At 37.9% G+C, this 12,298-nt stretch overlaps 1 protein-coding gene across 4 annotated transcripts in view; it reads left to right on the top strand.

Moving 5' to 3' along the window:
- Positions 1-241: 241 nt before the first annotated feature.
- LOC117290589 overlaps positions 242-12,298 on the top strand; it is a 34,142-nt gene continuing 22,085 nt past the window's right edge. The window contains exon 1 of one of the 4 annotated variants that reach the window (XM_033772059.1): positions 242-337. The gene's annotated coding sequence lies outside the window, so the exon portion shown is untranslated. Of the gene's footprint in view, positions 338-507; positions 1,260-6,348; positions 7,719-8,189; positions 8,208-12,298 lie in introns of those variants that run through there. The other 3 variants (XM_033772073.1, XM_033772052.1, XM_033772081.1) reach the window with 3 other exon arrangements.

Raw genomic sequence — 12,298 nt, 5'->3', positions numbered from 1 at the left:
ACTTTCGAAACGTAGGCATTTTCTCAGTTCAGGCTTTAGAAGCCTGCTAATCGCTCCCCGCAGTTTCGATAATACCTAAGGTATTTTCTAAACGCAGGCATTTTCCTAATTCAGGATCCAAAAATACTATATGCCTGCTAATTTTATTCACCGTTACTAAAACGCCCACTTAAAACGAACCCTGATGTTGTAGCGCCACCAATTGGCGGTAAATTTCTCGACTGCAGAGAATCGCCGAAGACGGAGCAAGGTTCTGAAACTGGACCACGGCGGGTGTGTATTTTAATCATTGTAAAGCCAACCATAAAAGTATTCTGCCAAGAAAACATCTATCAAGGTATGTTAAAGAAAACGAAAACAATTTATTGCGTAGTTATTTCAGTAATTCATAACAGTATACGTAATTTATTTACAACACAAATTGTAACGGGCGTCATATTAAAACTAGTCAAATGAGTGTAGTCACACTTAGTGCAGGGAATGCAGACGACAACCAAGTCTATACTCTATTTGATATTTCTACATCAGGACCACAGTTGTGTTTGAATATTTCCCTTCGGGAACCCACCATGGTGTGATTAAGTTGTCAATAAGATTGATCACCATCTAGACCCAGTAACTTGGGTGCTGTACAGAGCTCCCCATTTACTGGGTCTAATCGCCATCAATGCCTCCCATTACCTGTATCCAATGATCCCGTCCAACATCATTAGATCATACGGTATACCATTACCTTCCTTGCAAACTCTTGACCATCACTAGCTGCACTCAGCTTTATGGAAGTTCCTTCTTTCCCGGAACAGTCACGCTCTGGAACTCACTTGTGGTGTTAGCCGCCCCAACCTTCAGAGGCCTTCAGGGGAGGAGTTGCATCAAGTCTATATAATCAGTAGCCCAGTTTGTAATGCACTTTGTCTAGCACCAGTTGAGTTCCAGTTGTCTAGTCTTCATCACCTTCAGTTTCTTCAGTTTTGTTTTTCTGATAGCACTTTTGTGTCCGATCTGCACAACATCAAGAATCAAGCACCCTTGGCCTAGTAATGTTCTCACTTAGGGATTCTTCTTCTTCTTCTTCCGTAAAAGTACAGTCCACCATCTGGTGTATTACGTACTGTGATTGTTGTGTGCATGCGAGGGTGTGGATATGTACAGTGCAGGTGGGTGAACAGTGAACGTAGAATGCGGCTAAAAACAGCTCAGGCTGACCTAGCGGAGCTGGACTGACTGTACACCCTGCTCAAAGGCAGTGGACACTATTGGTAATTACTCAAAATAATTATTAGCATAAAACCTTGCTTGGAAACTAGTAATAGGGAGAGGTTGATAGTATAAAACATTGTGAGAAACAGCTCCCTCTGAAGTGACATAGTTTTTGAGAAAGAAGTAATTTTCCACAAACTTGATTTCGAGACCTCAAGTTTAGAATTTGAGGTGTCGAAATCAAGCATATTAAAGCACACATATTCGTGTGACAAGGGTGTTTTTTCTTAATTTGGAAACGATTTCAATGTTGGAATAGATTTGGTTTTAATCGAAATATCGATATATAGCGATATGGATTAAGTATCGCAATATCGCGATGTATTTCCTAGCTGAGACATCTTGCACCCCATAGGTTTGGAGTAAACCAGAAGAATAGGTCATTAGAACACCTCTCTTATGCTATGACTGTCTCTTCTACAACTTTCACTGGGAGTTTGAAGACTGATGATGTCAAATTTATTGAATCGCGATTATATCGAATATCGCGATTGTCGGCGATATATCGTGAATAAAATAACTCGAATAAATCTATTCTTTAACTCTTTAACTCGAGTTAAATCTATATCGCCCAAGCTTACTGCACAGGTGTTCAAGCGGGTTTTCTAAAAACTCGACCACACACCCCAGCATTTATGAGGTTTGAACCTTATGCTGGGCTGTGTGGTTGAGGTTTTTTTTTTAATACTGAAAATTTTCAAGAGTTAAAGGTTACCTTCCCTAAAATGGAATTGTTGCACAAATTAGAAAGATCATGGAGGTAGAATTCTACCTCCATGGAGAGATGAATAAACTGTACACCTACCCTGGCCCTAAAATGGGGTCACCAGAACCCAGGGGCATAGCACTTTAATTAGGGAATAAAAGGGTAGCGACGAGTTCTTCAACGTACGTTTAAAGCCGGCAGGGTCGGCGGCCGGCTCGGGCCTTTATCGCACGGCAACGACCCTGCAAGGAAACGGACGATGAAGATCGAGTCGCTACTCTTTTATTCCCATTTATAAATGCCCTTTTGTTAAAAAACGTAAACAAACACAGTTATAGACACTTTAACAATTGAAAACTGGAAGTTTGAAATATTTTTATCCAAAACTTTTGAAGAATTCTGTTCAAGGCGCATGGGTTGTGTGTACGCGCGCGCTTAGATTACGCGCTGATAGGTATGATTTGCGCGTTCCGCGTGATAATCTTGCGCGCCCGACACGCGGAAGCCAGCTCAGTGTGCATAAACAGAGCTCCAGTGTGCATTAACTTAAGGTTTATGCACACCCACGTGACGCGCTCTCCACCAATAGGAGTAGAGAAACTGTCTGGGGTATTTATGAATTGTTGTTAATGAAGCATGAACAGTCTATTAAAGCCTCTGCACATATGTAGGTAGGTCAGCCCTTGTACTTGATCAAATGTTCCCACTTTTTTCCAGGGATCACATGCAAAGCATTAAATTGGTGCTCGAATTATAATGCCTCTTGAAAAAATTCTCTGAGACTGTCGTCCCCACTCTCCCCAGAACCCAGGTCACAACACCAAAACTAGTTCCTTTTTTTCACACCAAAGATCAAGGGATTTCTTTTAAAGAAAAAGACCAAGAATGGTCTGTCCTCTTAGGGAAAACCAAACGACATGTGTTGGCATATTTTACAATGCTTAGTAGTATGTAATTGTAAACATGTAGTAACATTCTTGTTTTAAGGAGGTCTTGCTGGGTTTACATAAGGAGGTCTTTGTAATGGCACCCTGTTTGATAGATGCCGGTGGCACCACAGGGTCTACACCACGGACCATCCACTCACTAAAGAGGTCCATGGTTTGACGCCCTTGCCAACTCACTCCTGTAAAAACAAGCCTTTCCCTGACGAGCCTGAACCTGCGCTATTCTTTAGCTTGTCACCAGGGTCCTGCTGGTAGTGTTTTGTTGATTTAGTAGGGAAACTATTGTCACTTTCAAGTTTACATCAAACACTTTGCTGATAATTCTGCACCTAAGGGGGGCTCAATCTATGCAAAGGATTTCTTTGGTGTAGGTTTAAGTCTGATATCTCAGGGGGATATTGCCAATTGCAAAGGTAGATGTAATGTTTGTGTTTTGCATAATATAGTGAGACCTTTGTGCTGAGTTGGTTCCCACACTCTTTTATAAAGCTTGCTGCTTTGCGGCACACAACAGATTTAGTGTGTGTGTGTGTTCATTTTGATTTTAAGTTATTGGCTAGGAATTTTACAGAGGCTAGGCTAAATGGCCTCCAAATGTTTCCCCTATGCTAGGCCTATACTTTAAGATTTTCCAATGAAAGTATTCTTCACAAAAAGGAATGGCCTAAACTACCCTCTTAGAAATTAATTACAGATCCTGGATTAGGATACTGTCACTGGAACTGATCTTGTTTATATTTATTTTAATTATGTGCACCTAGGGTGAGCCGAATCAGTAAAAACTGTGGACCCAAGAAATTATAGCAAAATAATCATTTGAAGTGATAAATAAACACATTATAAAAACAATAAAATTGAAGTAAAGAGAAGCCAAACAAAACTTACAGTAAAAAAGACCAAAGTAAACTTAAGAACAAAAATGGATATAAAATCTAATGAATAAACCACTCAGTGTACATCTAGCAAAGTATTTTGAGCAACGCTTGTGAACAAAGTGCTGAATTGAGATTTTTTTGCAATCTTTTTCTATATAAAAGTCCTTCTGTCCTCAAGCATGCCATCTCGAAAACCCTTAATCTCTGTTCATCAGCTTTCTTTAGTGTCCATGTTTCGGAGATATTCTTACCTTCCTTAAATAATCTGATTTTTGATTTGTTTGCCCTGATGAGAATCTGAATTTGTTTATTGAAATAGTCTTAAATTTAAAGTCTATTGCCCTTACCACAAGATTTGGCCCACCCCTTCTTCTAAATAAAATTGTCTTACTTTTTCCAATGTCCAAATGTCATGCCTGTTCAAGACAGATTACCAAATATGATCAAAATATTGGTTTAACTGTACCATAAACCCTTTTCTTTAATCGCCACAATAACAGTGGCTCGTCACCAGAATCTCGGACGTCCTTTTAAAATCTGTTTGAATAATTTGTGCAGTGATTGTGCTCAGCTGCAGGGAGCACTATCCGTAATAATAAAATCAGATGGTTTGGAGTTAGTGGCATCTGATACCACGTTGGAAATGCTTACGTGTTGAAGCGTTGAAGAATTGCAATTATTAAGAGGGAGTGCTGGCATGAGGTTGGACAACAATCTTGAGTGCACATCCATAGGATGAGGTCTGTCTTATTTTAGCATGTGTTTTTTCACTTTTTTGACAAACATTTGATTTGGCAATTTGTTTGAATAAGGATGTTGATACTGTGAGTAAGAAATACAAGCCTATAACTTCACATTCTGACACAAGGGAAAAACAGTTAGTGTCCAGGTAACCTGGTACATCTCATGTTTACTAAAGAGCCAAAGAGCCTGTACTTTCTGCAGGCACATTTACACATCAGCTAAATGGAAGAAAACAATTAATCTTATGTTTTTGGAGATTCCACTATTTGATCATATTATTTGATGAGAAGAAAGGGGGCATGTGTCAAAACTTGTTTGGCTGTTACTTTGACATCACCTAAATTTATGTTTTAAAAAATTATGACTCAAAATGTACAAATTTCCCATTATGACCAGTGTAGTATCTTGCCTGCCAGAAATGTCATGGAACGTACAAAGTCACCCTTTTTGTGAACAAAAGTTATGATTTATAGGTCACCTCATTGTGAGATGTACATTTTGTACTGGATCATTTCAAGAGCATCGAGGCAATGGAGGAAATTGCTTCCATTTCCTGCTCTGAAGTACTGGGCTGGGATCATATTGATGTTTGCATTATTTGTTTGTGCTTGCATCATTTTGTTTCAGTGAGCCCTCCCTTTTTTGGAATAATTTCATGTAGAACTGGCAGATCACTCCTTGGTAGAATTTGTGCTAGTTTTGCATCAATGTAGGCCTACATTAACTTTTTTTGTAAAACACCCAGCATAGGTTAGGGATTCACAAGGGAAGTCCCTAAGTGATTGGAGTTATAGGATTCAGACCTGAGTAGTGTTCCCATAACGACTGTGTGTATGCATGACGTAACATACAATGGCAGCGTTTCACTCATGAAAGGACACGCGTCACTGCTGTGTGTCATTCTATTCCAGTGATCTTTCAATTCCCAGAAGGATTTCCATGGATGAGAGATTAACGTTAAGCCATCAAAGCTACACCTTTCCAACCACAACAATTCCCTTTTACAAATTGAACTTGCCCGTCATGGCTCATTGTTCTTCTATTAGATACTGCAGCTTGTGCGTGTGGGGATATAATAAAGTAAATTTTTAAAGAGAATTTTAGTACCGTATGTGAAGTAACATTTAAGGGGATCATATATTTTGCCCCATATGGTACAGTTGTTTGTTCTCTTTGAATTACACAGCTTTTGCATTATATTGCAGACGCAAATTGGTGATAAATGGTCTGCATTGTTAAATTGATACTAAATTCTAATTATTTGTTTATGTGATCCAATGTAAAAAGTTGCTCAAATTATATGAAGTGAGGCACTGATTATAACTGTCTTTCGAATGTATACCCATTTGAAAGGTGCAAAGTGAGTTGTTCTGCCAAACAAGAACAGAACATTAAAATTATAAATTGTAAATTTTGTATGAGGGCTGCACCCGGAGATCATTATTGATGGTGGATCGGTAAAAAATACATTATCCACATGTGAAGTTTTCAATTGCATTTATTTCAATAAAATATTTCAAGTTGGTTGATGTGTGGAGGACCCGAAACTAGGGAAACATGTAGTTTAAAAAGCAATTGGAGTCCATTGTGTATACTATGTAACTACCAGAACATGGTTGGAACCCACTGCAATACTAACTGAGTGCAGTGAATCACTACAGAGTGGACAAGATAATTATAATTGTTAAAATGAAACCATGAGTAATATTGGCACACATAATCATTATTGACCACAGCCATCCTGCTACGCTACTGTATGTATGCTGAAGGGTCCCATTAGTCAACTAATATGATTGGGGGCATCCCTTGGTTTGTGTGACTGTGAGTGTATTCATGGACCATACCACTCTGAGGGCGAGAGGGGGGTAGCACTTGGGTCTGATAGTAGCGCTGACAGGTTATGTTGGTGCACTGCACTCAGATGTATTTACAATGCGGACAAATTAACATTTCAAATGACATTGAAATGTATTCAGTAGTTGCATCCTGAATTCATGCAAAGGATGACGATGTAGTGAGGCAAATTCAACCATGCCACTATAGGCTTTGCTTTACCTTTTAAAGAGTGAAGAAGGGAAGTTTTTTACTCTTCTTGTAAATACAAGGTTAATTAAAATCTCTTTCCGACTATGATATTATTTATTTTGTACACTAAAGTCTGACACTGTTTGACCATTGACAGTGTTAATTTTGAAGGCAAGTTTGAAAAAATAACTGAATCATTAAGAGTTTGTGAAGAACCTTTTTTCACCAAAGAATTTCGCTATTTCTCCCCTTATTTTACGCATGTTAAACCCTCATGGGCTCAGCATACCAGCCATTCTAAGCCGCATAATGAAATAACTCCATGGTAGAGTGAGTTCACTCAATTTAAACAGCCTTGGGTTACAAATTTAGAAACTGTCAATTGGACGACCTTGGACTCTACATTACAATACAAGAAAAGTGGAACGGTACAATAGGTAGATGTACCAGTATCCCATGGCACACATGGTGTATCCGGCATGCTGCTGGTTTAGTTGACTTAAATGCAGTCATGCATTTTTAATATGGATCATGCTCCAATACAGCTGAACCGCATCTCTCACCACCAGGCTTATTACATCTCTGTCCTTACTCTATGTTACAATGATGTACTTTCAGAGCATGGGGGTGGGTCATACTATACTCAATGTACAAATTTCCCTCTTCCCTTTTATCCTATTCGGCTAGTTTGAGTTTCTTAAAGACGGCTTTGCAATTTCTCCCACCATCTTGTCCTTGTAAACAGCGAGGCTATTTAGAAGACCCTTGAACTGAAGTCATTGTCCCCTCTAATCCATTGAGCTAAACCATTGTGAAGAATTCAGAATGGAATAGTCCATAATGGTATGGCCCTACTGATGAACGAGCTAGAGATGATGTCATCGCTGGGAAACCTCCAGCGTGGAACTGTCTCTCTTCTGTCTTGATTGCTTTTTTTCACCGGCATGTGTGTGTGTGGGCGATTTTCTGGTTGACTGTGAATGCTTACGTGTATGAATAGAGAAAGGTGTATTTGAATTGAGGTGTATGCGGTTTAGTTCAACGGTTCTGTCGGTTTCGAGTTGGATTTGTTACTTTCGAGTTTCGAGTTGGATTTGTTACTTTTGAGTCTCACACTGGATCTTTCCTTGGATTTAAGAAACAGTTGAATTACAACGAGAGGTATGTTCACAAATAGTTTAGTAGCCATTATATTTTTATATTATTTAAAAAATATGATAAAATGTGTTCTGATGTAACATGAAGGTAGAATCTATTTCTACCTCCATGGATGTAATGATAGTGGGGGTTCGGGGTTGCTTATGTAGTTGTATAAATCCACAAATACAGTAAGAAAATAGCCTGTTAACCTAAATGTACATTGTGTTATAATTGAACTTGACTGTCGCTGTCAGTACACAGTGGTATTTCTATTGATCAATGTTATTATTTATTACAGTTCCTTGAGTTTATTCTTCTCATTGTATTGATGTCGAGGATATACACAGTAGTGGTACATAGGGAATCCTTCCTTCCTGTAAAACACCTCTCAAGGTTACACAAACCATAGAGCAAGGAACAAACCATAGAGGAATAACCACAAGCATTTACTGTATGTCAATGAACTGTTCTCAAGAATCAGCACACCATATGTGGACATTGCCTCCTACAGTAGGTATTGCTGTGTTTCCATGGGTCGGTCAGTAATGAGATGAATTTAAAGTTAATATACACTGTATAAATGGGATTGATTCAAAGTTTGCCACACTACGTATACTCAGGCACTACAATGCAATAATTTTGTATAGCCTATTCTTGTAGGGACCATAGTACGTACATGTAGGCCTATACCTTCTTCCATACAGCGACAAATACAAGGCTGTAATAATGAAACATTGTCAAATTTGTTTGTAGTGATATTAAATTGTGTGATGCGCGTTGCTTTATATTTAAGGAATAGTTTATGACTACAATCGCATTCCTTGCTTTCACAATTCCCGTACCATCATTAGTTTTATTATGGAGGGTTACGTTCATCTCAACTAATAAGTTGTGCTTATAAATAATAATGTCTTTAAATTCACAATAATGAAGATCCAGAGTAAATCAGTAACCAATGTTGACGAAACTGTAAAATTGTACACCGAGAATTTGTCTTATCTGGGTGTGCTCCGACCATGTGAGAATATACTTCATGCTGTGTAGGAGTGCTGTTTAAAATCATGAGATCTAAAAGGAGTCGAACAGTCAGGGAAAGTTCAACATACAAAATACGCGTAGACTCACTGCCTATTCCATAGCACCAAATAAATTAAGAGCGGGTGAAGTTCTTATAAATTAATAATCTCAACAGTTCTACACAAGAAAATGTTATCACATGGTGTAACACTGACGTTGTGGCAGAGCGGATAAGAGCATTGAACTTAAGCTCTAGTGATTCTGATGAGCAGAGTTTGGGTTCATGTCCCAGTCATGACCCTTGTGTCCTTATTAAGCAAGACATCTTCAAACCATAGCATCCTTCGTCCTACAATTGTAAAGTGAAGCCGTATGTGTAGGTCCTGTGTGTTGTGTAATGCACAAATACACAAGAACACAGTATATTTATCGCAAAGATAATTGCCATCGTAGGTCTCATAAACTTCAAAATGTAACATGCCTTAAAGACACTGGACACTATTGGTAATTGTCAAAGATCAGTCTTCTCACTTAGTGTATCTCAACATATGCATAAAATAACCAACCTGTGAAAATTTGAGCTCAGTTGGTTGTTGAAGTTGCGAGATAATAATGAGAGAAAAAAACACCCTTGTCACATGAAGTTGTGTGCTTCTAGATGCTTGATTTCAAGACCTCAAATTCTAAATCTGAGGTTTCGAAATCAAATTCGTGGAAAATTACTTCTTTCGCGAAAACTACATCACGTCAGAGGGAGCCGTTTCTCACAATTTTTTATACTATCAACCTCTCCCTATTACTTGTTACCAAGTAAGGTTTTATGCTAATAATTATTTTGAGTAATTACCAATACGAAAACAAATTCTGAGTGCTTTGAGATTGCCATCGGGTGTGCTACGTATACCATGCATCAGATAAAATGTTACAAAGAAAGATCCTGGAGTGCATTCCCCTTACTCAATTGGACATTAAAAAGGTCAGACAGACAAGGCATCCCAGTTATTAGGATAGCTCCATGTTATAACGCACTGTATACACAATGCTCATCATAAGCTCACACTCTATGCAATGTACAAAAAGAACACAGGCGCTGACTACATTACATACAGTGCCTGCAATTTAATCAGTTTGACAAGTGCATCTGAGAGGTTACGTTGCCCTCCACTCCTTCTGCATGGTTGAATTCCATCAGAGTGACCCCAGGGTGTTTTTGGCATGCTGGCACTGAGAATCAATACATTATCCTCCACTGGGAGAAAAAAAATAGTCATGGGTTTGGTCATCCAACATGGAATTTATAATTTAGCTATCTGGAGAGGTTTTAGCAGGTGCATAAGAATTGACCTTTGTGTTGAGGACAGATGTGAAGTTTTTTCTTTAATTACCACTATCTGTTAATTAATTGATAACGTTATTTATGAGTTTTGGTTAATTTACTTGTGCAATCAACATAACATGACAAGTAGTACCAGTGCTGAGATTTCAGTTTGAACAGTTTAGGTAATTTATTCCTACAGTGTTCACAAAATGTATCAAATTTTAAAAAGAATGAAACTGCAGAGAAGCCCATAAGAAACACAGCTTGGAAGAATGTGGCCTAATTTACACATAATATATGTTATTAACTAATTAAGTTAGACAGACTTGTATCTCTGGGGTAAATAATATAGGCCCTACATTTTCACATTATTGTTCGTCTACGATACATTCAGCATTCAGGTTAGTGCATCGCTCTTCCACTGTCATGGAAAAATCCTTGACACAATTACAAAATGAAGTTTAATATACGCATACAGTATAGTAGAGCAAGGACTATCCGTAATGAGTACACGGACATAGTTTTGTCTGTCATGTGCAGCACATGTTCAGTTTGTATGATGCAGTCTGTAAGGTGCAATGTGATGCTCATTTTTGTTTTAATTCAAAGCCAGCTGTTGGTTATTATATTCTGCATGAGCTTGTGTTCAGAAGAGACAGTTTAGGCAGGGGTTGATAGAAGGTCAAGTAAATGGCTGATAAAGACATATCTGGAGCATTTATAGCCACCATATGTGTGATGGCGTACAGCACAAATAATGTGTATCGCAATCAATATTAGGGTACTCAATGTAGAATCTACATGTATTAGCAATACCGTTGACTCCGTTGAGCATCGCGTGCAGTGCGACCTTTGGCAAAGTATGGTACAAGACAGGAATGGTAAAATTTTACAAAAGTTCAATAACACTACAGGTTTCCTTGATTTTCTTCCACCTTTAACCAAAATGGTATTTATGAATGAATAAAAGAGTAGTGACTATTTAAAATATTACAGGGTCATGGTTGGCAATAAAGGACATTGACATTGACTCTGTACTTCATCTCACAGCCATGACCTTGCCAGTTTTAAGTGGCCATTTAAGACCTTGCCTCCACTCTTTAAGTCCCCTAATAAAAATAATTCAAGCTATTTGTGCTAAACCTGTTTACGTTGCAGTTTATTTCTGTAAGAAGAACATAATTTATGAGGAGGGGTACTGTTAAAGAAGAATTCATGTTTTCAAAGCTCTTCCTTTCTTAAAATCAAATAACCTTGACTACTTCCCGTCTAAGTTTTTTTTTCTTCCCTCGTTTATGTGCTACAAGCCAGCAACAAATTTAATTTAACTGTGACCTACTTTTGGTTAGAAACAAGGGGATGATGAACTGCCCTTTGTAAGATGAACCTGACGAAGTCCTTAATTAATTGATCAATTGTTACCTTGACCAGCCACCCACACACATCCATACAAATTACGGTTTGTAGTAAACAAGTCAACAACTGTTCAGTCCCTCTAATTCTAACAATTGAAATTACCTTTGTAAATTAAGTCTTATTTCTGACCTTGTGGGTTGGTTTCAATTTGGTATCTTATTTCTTTACGTTCATGTATATGGTTCACATTGCTTTCACTTTAATTGACAATGACATTTACATTGTAGTTTGTACACACACAGATGAAGTAAATTAGTTTCTCTCACAGTGTATGAATTTAAAAATGTACACACATTAATTAAAAATTAGGGTTGGTTCATTTCTTTTGAGAACATCAGTTTCAAAGAAGAAAACCAAAGAGAGAGCCAGTGGTGTTTAAGATCCACGATTTGCAAATTCTATTTTTTAAAGGTCATTGCATCAGTTGCCCTGTCTTGGCCTTGGTGCCCATAATTATTATTCCAAGGGACATGCTAATTTGGGGAGTTTACTTGCCCAGCCAATGATAATATTCAATTTTTTTAAATAATATTCCAGACGTATTTTTTATCTGTGTAAAAACCAAGCTGTGAAAATCGTTACAAATATTTACCTTGAGCTTATGGCACAATGCATTTTCTCTCTCACCCTTTATTGTATTTGTTTGTCACAAAAAGGATTAGTTGATTGATTGATTGATTGATTGATTGAAATGAATCACAAACTGACGAACAATGTTCTTGCTTTCCCACAGTATTGAAATGAAACTGAAGGGATTCTATCTGCACATTATTGGATTTTATTTAGTTTCCATTCATGATTTTGTTCAGAGATTTGTCAGACAAGTCTGAAAAAGAAATGGTGATCATGA

Source organism: Asterias rubens, chromosome 1, assembly GCF_902459465.1.
Source record: "Asterias rubens chromosome 1, eAstRub1.3, whole genome shotgun sequence".
Taxonomy (NCBI): domain Eukaryota; kingdom Metazoa; phylum Echinodermata; class Asteroidea; order Forcipulatida; family Asteriidae; genus Asterias; species Asterias rubens.
Note: the sequence above shows the minus strand (reverse complement) of the source record. Positions and strands in the feature narration are given on the sequence as shown.